The sequence below is a fragment of the Odocoileus virginianus genome, chromosome 17 (genome assembly GCF_023699985.2).
Source record: "Odocoileus virginianus isolate 20LAN1187 ecotype Illinois chromosome 17, Ovbor_1.2, whole genome shotgun sequence".
NCBI classification, from domain to species: Eukaryota; Metazoa; Chordata; class Mammalia; order Artiodactyla; family Cervidae; genus Odocoileus; species Odocoileus virginianus.
This window is the reverse complement of record NC_069690.1, coordinates 5,381,280-5,394,808: the sequence shown is the minus strand read 5'-3', so window position 1 is coordinate 5,394,808 and position 13,529 is coordinate 5,381,280. Positions and strand designations below refer to the sequence as shown.

Genomic DNA, 13,529 nt, shown 5'->3' with positions numbered 1-13,529 from the left:
TTTAAGGTGGATGTCGTTGAGGCTCCTTTATATTTTATACCAGTTGATTAATGAAGACAACCATGAGGGTATAAATAGTATTATGAAAGATATAAGGTAGGAAGTTTAAATTGTATTTATTACATGTGTTTAAAAGTGTGCTTATCTACTAAATTCAGAAGGTGAATGTATATATATTTGAGTATATTGAGATTTACAACAATGTTTATTTTATTACAGATAATGAAGGAAAGAATCATATTAGAAAATAATTTCTATTTTGTGGCAAAAGTCTGAAAAAGACTTGGAAGGGATTCCACAAAGACCTGTTTTTCTATAGGACTTGTCAGTTGTAATAGGCCAGCCTGTTTCCTTTGTGAAAAACACTTTCTAGAGGAATTTCCATCAGCAAGGCAAGGGAAGAATAATATATTTGGGGCTGCCACGCGGCTCAGATGGTAAAGAATCTGCCTCACTGCAGGAGACCCAGATTCAATCCTTGGGTTGGGGAGATCCCCTGGAGAAGGCCGTGGCACCCCACTCCAGTGTTCTTGCCTGGGAAATCCCATGGACAGAGGAGCCTGGCAGGCTACCGTCCCTGGGGTTGCAGAGTCAGACACAACTGAGGGACTAACATTTTCACGTTTCAAAATCCAAAAGGACAGAAGTTCTAAGGGCTGGAGTTAGGTTCTAATCCTCTCAGTGTGGCCTCAAGATGTGGTGCTGGGCCATAGCTGGTGGACATATGGATCAGGGACTCCTTCACAAATCCTGGATCCTATAAGAGCTGCCATTTCCATTCTATGAAACCAGAAAATTCCCTGCCTGTAGACCATGGAGTCTTCAAGGAAACTCATGCTTTCCTCGAAGCCCAAGGTAGAAAGAAACAAAAAGGCAACTGGGAGAAATCCACCCCAAGCCTATGCCAGAGATGGAATTTAAATTTACATTACCAGCAACTGCATGGGAGTCACAGGAGATCAATTAACACAAAGGACCTTTGAAACCCTGGGATTCTGCCAGAATCAAAGCCAGTGACACTTTCACAACTAGGACACATGAAATTACCCAAGAGAAAACAACACATATAGATAACACACAAAAGATACATAGATACATGGAAACAAAGTGAAACTAAAACACACAGAAGATGCATGTACAAAAAGTGAGTTACAAAGAACTGAGAAAACAACTCTCCATGTCAGAAAGTTAAAAGATGTTCAGCCAACTGAACTGTGAGAACCAAAAAACCATGATAACAGACCGAAATGAGAGTAATTATTGAATATGTATTCATAATATATGTAAATTCATTTAGAGGTAAAAGAAGGTCTAGAAATAGAACACTAACGGAAAGATAAATGAATTTGAAAAAGAACCAAACTATTTTTTACAAATAAAACTTCCACAATTAGAAGTGTGAAAGAGGAGGTAACATAGTTGTCCTGCCATAGTTCAAGAGGGAAATAAGAAGGTGACTATATGAGAAAATTCCCCAGAAAGCAACACAGAGATATAACACAGAGATATAAAGAAATGGAAAACATGAAAGATTAATTAAGAGACATGAAGCACACACTGAATAGGTAAAACATTTCTGACTGGAGTTTGACAAAAAGAGAATGGAGATGTTAGGATGGATGGGTGGGGAGATAGATAAATAGACACATGGAAACAAAGTGAAACTAAAACTCCAAACAGCAAAAAAACAGAAATAAGGCAGGTGGTGGTGTGGGGGGGGGGGGGTGGTGCAAAGTCAGGGTTTTGTTTAGAAGTGAATAAGAGATATTAACTAATTGAGTCTTTTGTGAAAGTTAAATTTAATAGAATAAATTCTTGAAATGCATTAATAAAACAAGAAGCCAGTAAAAATGGGCAAAAGATTTAAACAAACATTTCACCAAAGAATGTGTACTGATGGCAAACAAGAACATGAAAAGATACTAAACATCATTCATTATCAGGAGAATATAAATTAAAATCACATATGAAATGTGAATATGCACCTTTTAGATAGCTAAAATTAAAAAGATTGACCAAAGTAAGTGTTGGCAAGGATGTGGAAGAAATAGAACTCTCCAGCATTGCTGGTAGGAATGGAAATGAAAAAGCACTATGGAAAACTGTTTGATAATTTCTTTAAAAGTTAAGGCAGCCTTCAGAATGGGAGAAAACAATAGCAAACAAAGCAACTGACAAATAATTAATCTCAAAAATATACAAGTAGTTCATGCAACTCAATACCAGAAAAATAAACGACTCAATCAAAAAATGGACCAAAAAACTAAACAGACATTTCTCCAAAGAAGACATACAGATGGCTAACAAACACATGAAAAGATGCTCAACATCACTCATTAGTGTGTGTGTGTGTGTGTGTGTGTGTGTGTGTTAGTTGCTCAGTCGTGTCCAACACTTTGCAACCCCATAGACTGTAGCCCACCAGGCCCCTCTGTCCATGGGATTTTCCAGGCAAGAACACTGGAGTGGGTTGCCATTTCCTTCTCCATCAGTCATTATTAGAGAAATGCAAATCAAAATCACAATGAGGTACCATCTCATGCCGGTCAGAATGGCTAGTATCAAAAAGTCTAGAAACAATAAATGCTGGAGAGTGTGCGGAGAAAAGGGAGCCCTCTTACACTGTTGGTGGGAATGCAAACTAGTACAGCCACTATGGAGAACAGTGTGGAGATTCATCTAAAAGCTGGAAATAGAACTGCCATACGACCCAGCAATCCCACTGCTGGGCATACACACTGAGGAAACCAGAATTGAAAGAGTCACATGTTCCCCAATGTTCTTTGCAGCACTGTTTACAATAGCTAGGACATGAAAGCAACCTAGATGTCCACTGGCAGACAAATCGATAAGAAAGCTGTGGTACATATACACAATGGAATATTACTCCACTATTAAAAAGAACACATTTGAATCAGCTCTAATGAGGTGGATGAAACTGGAGACTACTATACCGAGTGAAGTAAGTCAGAAAGAAAAACACCAGTACCGTGTATTAACACATACATATGGAATTTAGAAAGATGGTAATGATGACCTTATATGTGAGACAGCAAAAGAGACACAGATATAAAGAACAGTCTTTTGGACTCTGTGGGAGAAGGCAAGGGTGGGATGATCTGAGAGAATAGCATTGAAACTTGTATATTACCATATGTGAAACAGATCGCCAGTCCAGGTTTGATGCATGAGACAGGGTGACCGGGGCTGGTGCACTGGGGTGACCCTGAGGGATAGGATGGGGAGGGAGGTGGGAGGGGGGTTCACGATGGGGGACACATGTACACCCGTGGCTGATCCATGTCAATGTATGGCAAAAAACCATTATAATATTGTAATTAGCCTCCAATTAAAATAAATTTTAAAAAATAGTTAAACATACAACCTACCATATTATCTAACCATTCCATCCCCAGATATTTCTCCAAGAGAAAAAACTACCATTGCTCATATTGACATAAATGTTCATAGCATCTTAAGTTGTAATAGCCAAAGACTGGAAGCAATTATGATGTCCTTCAATGGATGAACTGATAAAAACAAATTGTGATATATCCACTGATGAATTACTACTCAGCAATACACTTTTCTTAATTAATTAATGCATTTTAATTGGAAGCTAATTAGTTTACAATATTGTAGTGGTTTTTGCCATATATTGACATGAATCAGCCATGGGTATACATGCAATACACTTTTAAATGATTAATATATATGGATGAGTTCATTACAATCCCTAAGAAAGGCAATGCCAAAGAATGCTCAAACTGCACAATTGCACTCATCTCACATGCTAGCAAAGTAATGCTCAAAATTCTCCAAGCCAGGCTTCAACAATACGTGAACCGTGAACTTCCAGATGTTCAAGCTGGTTTTAGAAAAGGCAGAGGAACCAGAGATCAAATTGCCAACATCCGCTGGATCATCGAAAAAGCAAGAGAGTTCCAGAAAAACATTTGCTTCTGCTTTACTGACTATGCCAAAACCTTTGACTGTGTGGATCATAATAAACTGTGGAAAATTCTGAAAGAAATGGGAATACCAGAACATCTGACCTGCCTCTTGAGAAATCTGTATGCAGGTCAGGAAGCAACAGTTAGAACTGGACATGGAACAACAGACTGTTTCCAAATTGGGAAAGGAATACATCAAGGCTATACACTGTCATCCTGCTTATTTAACTTATATGCAGAGTACATCATGAGAAATGCTGGGCTGGAGGAAGCACAAACTGGAATCGATTGCTGGGAGAAGTATCAATAACCTCAGATATGCAGATGACATCACCCTTATGGCAGAAAGTGAAGAAGAACTAAAGAGCCTCTTGGTGAAAGTGAAAGAGGAGAGTGAAAAAGTTGACTTAAAGCTTAGCATTCAGAAAACAAAGAGCATGGCATCCAGTCCCATCACTTCATGGCAAATAGATGAGGAAACAGTAGAAACGGTGGCAGACTTTATCTTTTTGGGCTCCAAAATCACTGCAGATGGTGACTGCAGCCATGAAATTAAAAGATGCTTGCTCCTTGGAAGAAAAGTTATGACCAAACTAGACAGCACATTAAAAAGCAGAGACATTGCTTTGCTGATGAAAGTCCATCTAGTCAAGGCTATGGTTTTTCCAGTAGTCATGTATGGATGTGAGAGTTGGACTATAAAGAATGCTAAGTGCCAAAGAATTGATGCTTTTGAGCTGTGATGTTGGAGAAGACTCTTGAGTGTCCCCTGGACTGCATGGAGATCCAACCAGTCCATCCTAAAGGAAATCAGTACTGAATGTTCACTGGAAGGACTGATGTTGAAACTGAAACTCCAATACTTTGGCCACCTGATTGGAAGAACTGACTCATTTGAAAAGACACTGATGCTGGGAAAGATTGAAGGCGAGAAGAGAAGGGAATGACAGAGGATAAGATGGTTGGATGGCGTCACCAACTCAATGTACATGAATTTGAGTAAAGAGTTGGTGATGGACAGGGAAGCCTGGTGTGCTGCAGTCCATGGGGTCGCAAAGAGTCAGACACAACTGAGCGACTGAACTGAACTGATGTGATGAGTTTATGTGCAGATGTATGTGTAATATATATATCATATTATAAATATAATGCAATATGTGACATATTGTATAAATCATTCAATTCAGAGTAAAGTAGCATGTAATTTCAACTTTTGTTAAAATTGTATAACCTATAAATAAAATGTAAAGGTGATAAAAACAACTGATAAATTTAGGTAAAGGTAGTGATATTTCTTATTCTATTCCTTCAAATATTTTATGTACATGAAATTATTCAAAATACAAATTTTGAGAAAACTCAGCTGTATGTGTTTATGTGACATATAACTAAAATAAATTACACAGAAGATGTAGAGGTAATGTTATGAGAAAAATACATGTTAGTCTCAAACTAAAGAAAACTGATGTGGCTATAAAAATATCAGACAAAACAGGCTTTAAGGCAAAAAAAAAAGAAGTTCATGAGTTAAAAGTTAAAGGACAGAACTTTTCAGAAGTTCTGAATGCCTAAATTTATTTTCATTTCACAGTATAATCTCAAATACATAAGGGGAATGTGTCACCAGTACAGTCTTCCCTCAGTATCTGGCGGATTCATTCTAGGACCCTTGAAGATACCAAAACCCGCAGATACCCACATCCCTTACATGAAATGGTGTACTATTTGCATATAACCTATGCACATCCACACATATACCTTAAGTTATCTTTAGTTTACTTGTAATGCCTAATACGATGTAAATGCTACAGAAAGAGCTGCCTGTGTTTAGCATTTTCAATTTTTTCTTTTTGATACTTTCTGGAATTTTTTAATGTTTTCAATGTGAGGTTGATTACAATCAAGGAAACTCATAGATATGAAGGGCTCACTGTATGAGGAGAAATCTGCAAGCTCACAATCACAGTGGGACATTCTAAAGGCTCTTTTCTAGGAAACAGACTGATCAAACAGACAAACAATGTGTAAAGACATGAAAGGCTTGAGCATACAGTTTATATACTTGATATAAAGGGTATTTATAGAACCTCACAGCCAATAAATAGAACACACATTACTTACAAACTCTCATAAAATATTCATTAAAGTTGATGATTCCCTAAGTCACAAAGGATATTTTCAACCGAATGGAAACACTCTATATCATTCTCTGGTGACAATGTAAAAGACAAAAGAAGGGAAGAAAAAGGAAACAAAAGTAGCCCATCTCTTCCCCCCCACCCCCACCATATATTTGAAAACAAAACAAAACAAACACACACTTATTCTAGGGACTTAACCAGCAGTTAATCCCCTGCATCAAATTCCTTCCTGCTTAAAACAAATAGAAACTTCTTCTTTCCTGCACTTACTCTTGACTGACTTTACATTAAAACACAGGAACTCCTGTTCAGTTGTATACTATACATAGATCAAAACCCAACATATAAATTGGTAGAAGACATTTGTTACTCACAAAGCCAACCAAGGATCAATATTGATAATATATGCAGAACTAGGAATCAGTGAAAAAAACCAAAATAACAAAATTGGAAATGTGAACAGGGAGAAAACCCACACAGCATAAGGACACATTAAAGCGGCTACGTTTCCATAGCAACTGGAGAAATGCAAAATAAAGTGCATCATTAATTGTTTACATTAAATTGTCAAAAACTAAAAAGTTAAGTGTTGGTGAATATAGAAGAAAACGATAGCCCTGACACAGTGTTCTGGTTAAAATGTAACTGATAGCATGAAACACAAATTGAAAAGGTCAATTAAATATGAGGATTACACATACTGTATGTCCAGCAGTTGCATTCCTATTAGTATACTTGCTGCTACTGCTAGCGCTAAGTTACTTCAGTCGTGTCCAACTCTGTGCGACCCCATAGACGGCAGCCCACCAGGCTCCCCCGTCCCTGGGATTCTCCAGGCAAGAACACTGGAGTGGGTTGCCATTTCCTTCTCCAATGCATGAAAGTGAAAAGTGAAAGTGAAGTCGCTCAGTCGTGTCCAACCCTCAGTGACCCCATGGACTGCAGCCTTCCAGGCTCCTCCGTCTATGGGATTTTCCAGGCAAGAGTACTGGAGTGGTAGTATACTTGAGATTGCATAAAAATTGCATAATTTTGCATAAAAATTCACATTGCATAAAAAATTGCATGAAAAATTCACATTGTTTTAATGGCAAAAAGAAAAAAAAATGTTGATAAACATAATGATGAAAAGAAAAACAAAACATAATGACGATCTACCAACCAGAAAATCAATAAGTAAATTGTGGTTTATTCATTATACATCTTTTAAAATTAAAGGAAAAAAATCTGTAAATAATGGACAAATCATGAAAATACTGATGAATAAATAACAAGTTATAGAAGGATGTAAACAGTAAGATACTTAATAGTGTTTACAGACCATAAATTTGCCCTGAAAACTGTGAATGTGAATGAGAAGATACTGTTAACTTCAACAATAACTGTAGCATTGTATTTCTTTAAAAAATTATGAGGCAAATAAGGAACAATATTAATGTATATGCTGGATGGTGGGTTCAAGAATGTTATCCTCTACACTTAACAGTAATGCTCAAAATTCTCTAAGCCATATGCGTGAATTGAGAACTTCACCTATGTGAAGAATCAACAATACATGAATTGAGAACTTCCAAATGTTCAAGCATGATTTAGAAAAGGCAGAGGAACCAGAGATCAAATTGCCAACATCAACTGGATCATAGAAAAAGCAAGAGAGTTCCAGAAAAATATCTACTTCTGCTTCATTGACTATGCTAAAGCCTTTGACTGTGTGAATCACAACAAACTGTGGAAAATTCTGAAAGAGATGGGAATACCAGACCACCTTACCTGCCTCCTGAGAAGTCTGTATGCAGGTCAAGAAGCAACAGTTAGAACCAAACATGAAACAACAGACTGGTTCCAAATTGGGAAAAGAATACTTCAAGACTTTATATTGCCATCCTGATTACTTAACTTATATGCAGAATACATCTTGTGAAATGCTGGGATGAATGAAGCACAAACTGGAATCAAGACTGTCTACTGAAATATCAATAACCTCAGATATCAGATGATACCACCCTTGTGGCAGAAAGTGAAGAGGAACTGAACAGCCTCTTGATAAAAGTAAAAGAGGAGAGTGGAAAAGTTGGCTTAAAACTCAACATTCAAAAAATGAAGATCATGACATCCGATCCCATCACTTCATGGCAAATAGATGAGGAAACAATGGAAACAGTGACAGACTTTCTTCTCTTGGGCTCCAAAATCACTGCAGATGGTGACTGGAGCCACAAAATTAAAAGACACTTGCTCCTTGGAAAAAAGCTATGACAAACCTAGACAGCATATTAAAAGCAGAGACATTACTTTGCCAACAAATGTCCATCTGGTCAAAGCTATGGTTTTTCCATTATTGGTTTTTCCAGTAATCATGCATGGATGTGAGAGTTGGACCAAAAAGAAAGCTGATGAAGACCATATGAAGACAATAATGAAAGGAGAAGAATTGATGATTTTGAATTGTGGTGTTGGAGAACTTGAGATTCCCTTGGACTGCAAGGAGATCAAACCAGTCAATCCTAAAGGAAATCAGTCCTGAAAAATCATTGGAAGGACTGATGCTGAAGCTGAAGTTCCAATACATTGGCCACCTGATGTGAAAAGCTGACTCCTTAGAAAAGACCCTGATGTTGGGAAAGATTGAAGGCAGGAGGACAAGGGGATAACAGAGGATAAGATGGTTGGATGCCATCACTGACTCGATAGACATGAGTTTGAGCAAGCTCCAGGAGTTGGTGATGGACAGAGAAGCCTGGTGTGCTGCAGTCCATGCAGTTTCAAAGAGTTGGACATGACTGAGCAATTGAACTGAACTGAACACTTCTGTATATTTGAAATTTGTGCAATTTAAACAAATAAAAGAAATAATTCCAATAAAGGTATGATACTATAATTGTCATTAATAATAGCAGAAGAAAAAGAAAAACACCATTTTGAGATACTATGAAAAATGAATGAATAATGAATGTTCACCAATGCCTAACCATGCACAGGGGACAAAGTTAGCCTTTACCTATTGTGATTTATCAGTGTTTTTGGTTTTATTTTTAGGTGGGGGACTAAAGGAATATGTGTTCTTATTCGCTAATAAAAGGTATTAGGCACCAAGCAACTGAAAAGTTAATGAAATGTGTTATATCATAGACAAAAACATCTGTGTAAAGATAGACCTACTTTCCTTGGGACATTTTTCACAGCACTAATTTGGTTTGTGGATTTCCAAGACAGAGTCATGGTCATGAAAACTAGCTTTGCAATAAAAAAAATTTGGATTCTAGTCTTTAAGAATCAGGCAAGTGCTCACTTCGGCAGCACATATACTAAAAAATTGGAATGTTACAGAGAAGATTAGCATGGCCCCTGTGCAAGGGTGACACGCAAATTCGTGAAGCGTTCCATATTTTTTCAAACCATTAGCAAGACTCATTAAGAAACAAAGGGAGAAGAACCAAATTAACAAAATTAGAAACGAAAATGGAGAGATCACCACAGACAACACTGAAATACAAAGGATCATAAGAGACTACTACCAGCAGCTCTATGCCAATAAAATGGACAACTTGGAAGAAATGGACAAGTTCTTAGAGAAGTATAACTTTCCAAAACTGAACCAGGAAGAAATAGAAGATCTTAACAAAACGATCACAAGCAAGGAAATCGAAACTGTAATCAGAAATCTTCCAGCAAACAAAAGCCCAGGACCAGATGGCTTCACAGCTGAATTCTACCAAAAATTTAGAGAAGAGCTAACACCTATCTTACTCAAACTCTTCCAGAAAATTGCAGAAGAAGGTAAACTTCCAAACTCATTCTATGAGGCCACCATCACCCTAATTCCAAAACCAGACAAAGATGCCACAAAAAAAGAAAACTACAGGCCAATATCCCTGATGAACATAGATGCAAAAATCCTTAACAAAATTCTAGCAAACAGAATCCAACGACATATTAAAAAAATCATTCATCATGACCAAGTGGGCTTTATCCCAGGAATGCAAGGATTCTTTAATATCCGCAAGTCAATCAATGTAATACACCACATTAACAAATTGAAAGATAAAAACCATATGATTATCTCAATAGATGCAGAAAAAGCCTTTGACAAAATTCAACATCCATTTATGATTAAAACTCTCCAGAAAGCAGGAATAGAAGGAACATACCTCAACATAATAAAAGCTATATATGACAAACCCACAGCAAGCATCACCCTCAATGGTGAAAAATTGAAAGTATTTCCCCTGAAATCAGGAACAAGACAAGGGTGCCCACTCTCACCACTACTATTCAACATAGTTTTGGAAGTGTTGGTCACAGCAATCAGGGCAGAAAAAGAAATAAAAGGAATCCAGATAGGAAAAGAAGAAGTGAAACTCTCTGTTTGCAGATGACATGATCCTCTACATAGAAAACCCTAAAGACTCTACCAGAAAATTACTAGAGCTAATCAATGAATACAGTAAAGTTGCAGGATATAAAATTAACACACAGAAATCTCTTGCATTCCTATACACTAACAATGAGAAAACAGAAAGAGAAATTAAGGAAACAATACCATTCACCACTGCAACAAAAAGAATAAAATACTTAGGAGTATATCTACCTAAAGAAACAAAAGACCTATACATAGAAAACTATAAAACACTGATGAAAGAAATCAAAGAGGACACAAACAGATGGAGAAATATACCGTGTTCATGGATTGGAAGAATCAAGATTGTCAAAATGGCTATACTACCCAAAGCAATCTATAGATTCAATGCAATCCCTATCAAACTACCAACGGTATTTTTCACAGAACTAGAACAAATAATTTCACAATTTGTATGGAAATACAAAAAACCTCGAATAGCCAAAGTAATCCTGAGAAAGAAGAATGGAACTGGAGGAATCAACCTGCCTGACTTCAGACTCTACTACAAAGCCACAGTCATCAAGACAGTATGGTACTGGCACAAAGACAGAAATATAGATCAATGGAACAGAATAGAAAGCCCAGAGATAAATCCACGAACCTATGGTCACCTTATCTTCGACAAAGGAGGCAAGGATATACAATGGAAAAAAGATAACCTCTTTAACAAGTGGTGCTGGGAAAACTGGTCAACCACCTGTAAAAGAATGAAACTAGAACACTTTCTAACACCATACACAAAAATAAACTCAAAATGGATTAAAGATCTAAATGTAAGACCAGAAACTATCAAACTCCTAGAGGAGAACATAGGCAAAACACTCTCTGACATAAATCACAGCAGGATCCTCTATGACCCACATCCCAGAATTTCAGAAATAAAAGCAAAAATAAACAAATGGGACCTAATGAAACTTAAAAGCTTTTGCACAACAAAGGAAACTATAAGCAAGGTGAAAAGACAGCCCTCAGATTTGGAGAAAATAATAGCAAACGAAGCAACAGGCAAAGGATTAATCTCAAAAATATACAAGCAACTCCTCCAGCTCAACTCCAGAAAAATAAATGACCCAATCCAAAAATGGGCCAAAGAACTCAACAGACATTTCTCCAAGGAAGACATACAGATGGCTAACAAACACATGAAAAGATGCTCAACATCACTCATTATCAGAGAAATGCAAATCAAAACCACAATGAGGTACCATTATACGCCAGTTAGGATGGCTGCCATCCAAAAGTCTGCAAGCAATAAATGCTGGAGAGGGTGTGGAGAAAAGGGGACCCTCTTACACTGTTGGTGGGAATGCAAATTAGTACAGCCACTATGGAAAACAGTGTGGAGATTTCTCAAAAAGCTGGAAATAGAACTGCCATATGACCCAGCAATCCCACTTCTGGGCATACACACCAAGGAAACCAGATCTGAAAGAGACACGTGCACCCCAATGTTCATCGCAGCACTGTTTATAATAGCCAGGACATGGAAGCAACCCAGATGCCCATCAGCAGACGAATGGATGAGGAAGCTGTGGTACATATACATCATGGAATATTACTCAGCCATTAAAAAGAATTCATTTGAATCAGTTCTGATGAGATGGATGAAACTGGAGCCCATTATACAGAGCGAAGTAAGCCAGAAAGATAAAGACCATTACAGTATACTAGCACATGTATATGGACTTTAGAAAGATGGTAACGATAACCCTATATGCAAAACAGAAAAAGAGACTCAGATGTATAGAACAGACTTGTGGACTCTGGGAGAAGGCGAGGGTGGGATGTTTCAAGAGAACAGCATTGAAACATGTATATTATCTAGGGTGAAACAGATCACCAGCCCAGGTTGGGTGCATGAGACAAGTGCTCGGGCCTGGTGCACTGGGAAGACCCAGAGGGATTGGGTGGAGAGGGAGGTGGGAGGGGGGACTGGGATGGGGAATACATGTAAATCCATGGCTAATTCATTTCAGTGTATAACAAAAACTACTGTAATGATGTAAAGTAATTAGCCTCCAACTAATAAAAAAAATAAATGAATAAATAAATAAATAAAGAATCAGGCAAGTCACTTCAATTTTTTAAACTTGATTACATAACAGTAGTATAAATATAATAATACAAATGAAAGCATTCTGTAAAGTGAAAGTAAACACTTATGAAGCATGTTACCTCAGAGTGTGTTCAGTCACCAAGTCATGTCCAACTCTTTGCAACCCTATGGACTGTGGCAAGCCAGGCCTCCTGGTCCCTCACCATCTTCCAGAGTTTGACCAAGGTCACGCCCATTGAATCAGTGATGCCATCCAACCAGCTCATCCTATATTGCCCTCTTCTCCTCCTTTCAATCTTTCCCACCACCAGGGTCTCTTCCAGTGAGTCAGCTGGTTGCATCAGATGGCCAAAGTATTGGAACTTCAGCTTCAGCATCACTCCTTCCAATGAGTAGTCAAGGCTGATTTCCTTTAGGATTGACTGGTTTGATTTCCTTGCTGTCCAAGGGACTCTCAAGGTTCTTCTCAAGTGCCAGAGTTCAAAAGCACCAATTCTTTTGAATTCCTTTGAAGGCACTCTGCCTTCTATATGGTCCAACTCACATCTGTACATGACTACTGGAAAAAATCATAGCCTTGACTATGTGGACCTTTGTTGGCAAAGTGATGTCTTTGCTTTTTAATACAGTGTCTAGGTTTTTCATAGTTTTCCTGCCAAAAAGCAATGGGCTTCTAATTTCATGGCTGCAGTCAGCATCTGCAGTGATTTTAGAGCCCAAGAAGAGGAAATCTGTCACTTCTTCCACTTTTTCCCTTCTATCTGCCATGAAGTAAGGGGATCTGATGCCAAGATCTTATTTTTTTTAATACTGAGTTTTAAGCTGGATTTTTCATTCTCCTCTTTCACCCTCATCAAGAGGCTCTTTAGTTCTTCTCTTTCTGCCATTACAGTGGTATCATCTGCGTATCTGAGGCTGCTGATATTTCTCTAGCGATTTTGATTCCAGCTTGTAACTCATCCAGTCTGGCATTTCACAAG

The 13,529-nt window shown here is 37.8% G+C and overlaps 1 non-coding gene across 1 annotated transcript; it reads left to right on the top strand.

Annotated features, from left to right (window-relative positions):
- Positions 1 to 9,375: 9,375 nt before the first annotated feature.
- Positions 9,376 to 9,484, top strand: LOC139039248 (U6 spliceosomal RNA). The gene has a single exon (XR_011492570.1). It is a non-coding gene; the product is annotated as a U6 spliceosomal RNA (small nuclear RNA).
- The last annotated feature ends 4,045 nt before the right edge of the window (positions 9,485 to 13,529 follow it).